Genomic DNA, 665 nt, shown 5'->3' with positions numbered 1-665 from the left:
GTAAATATACAATAAAGTTTTGCAATAATTTAAGATATCGCAGTATCGTTGATATACACAAATACATTGAATTTTACTGTTTTGTAGTTACTCGACTGCCAAACATAGAAATTTATATCATTTTTGGCAGTCGAGTAACTACATTCCGGACGTAAATCTCTTTAAGTAGAAGAAAACAAACCTTTTAGTCATCGGATAGTGCAATCAACCAAAAATCATGACAAATAATAATAGCAATTACATTTTTTTACCGAAGGCCGGAATCCACAACATAAACTCCCATTTGTGGGTCAAGAAAAACTTCCATTTCGTCACAATATTCCCAAGTTTTGCTTTAAAAACGTTACACCGGAATTCGTGCCAACAACGTAATCCGAGAAATGGGAATATGAGTGAAGGAGAGAACCCGGGAATGAGAAGAGAATGTGGGAATCTTCGAAATTCATGTCACCGTTTGTTGGAATCTCAAATGTTATTTAAAGACGCTATCCTGTTTTCCACGAAACACTTAGTATGAATGAATGACGCAGCAGCGGTTTTATTTGGAGGTTATTGTATTTTTCATTCATAAACTTGTTAGTAAAAATCTTGAACAATGAATTATTTTTAGAATTAGTAAAATATCAAAACTTGAATTATTGATAGCTATATCTGCGTATTTGTAA

The sequence above is a fragment of the Penaeus monodon genome, chromosome 23 (genome assembly GCF_015228065.2).
Source record: "Penaeus monodon isolate SGIC_2016 chromosome 23, NSTDA_Pmon_1, whole genome shotgun sequence".
Classification (NCBI taxonomy): domain Eukaryota; kingdom Metazoa; phylum Arthropoda; class Malacostraca; order Decapoda; family Penaeidae; genus Penaeus; species Penaeus monodon.
Note: the sequence above shows the minus strand (reverse complement) of the source record.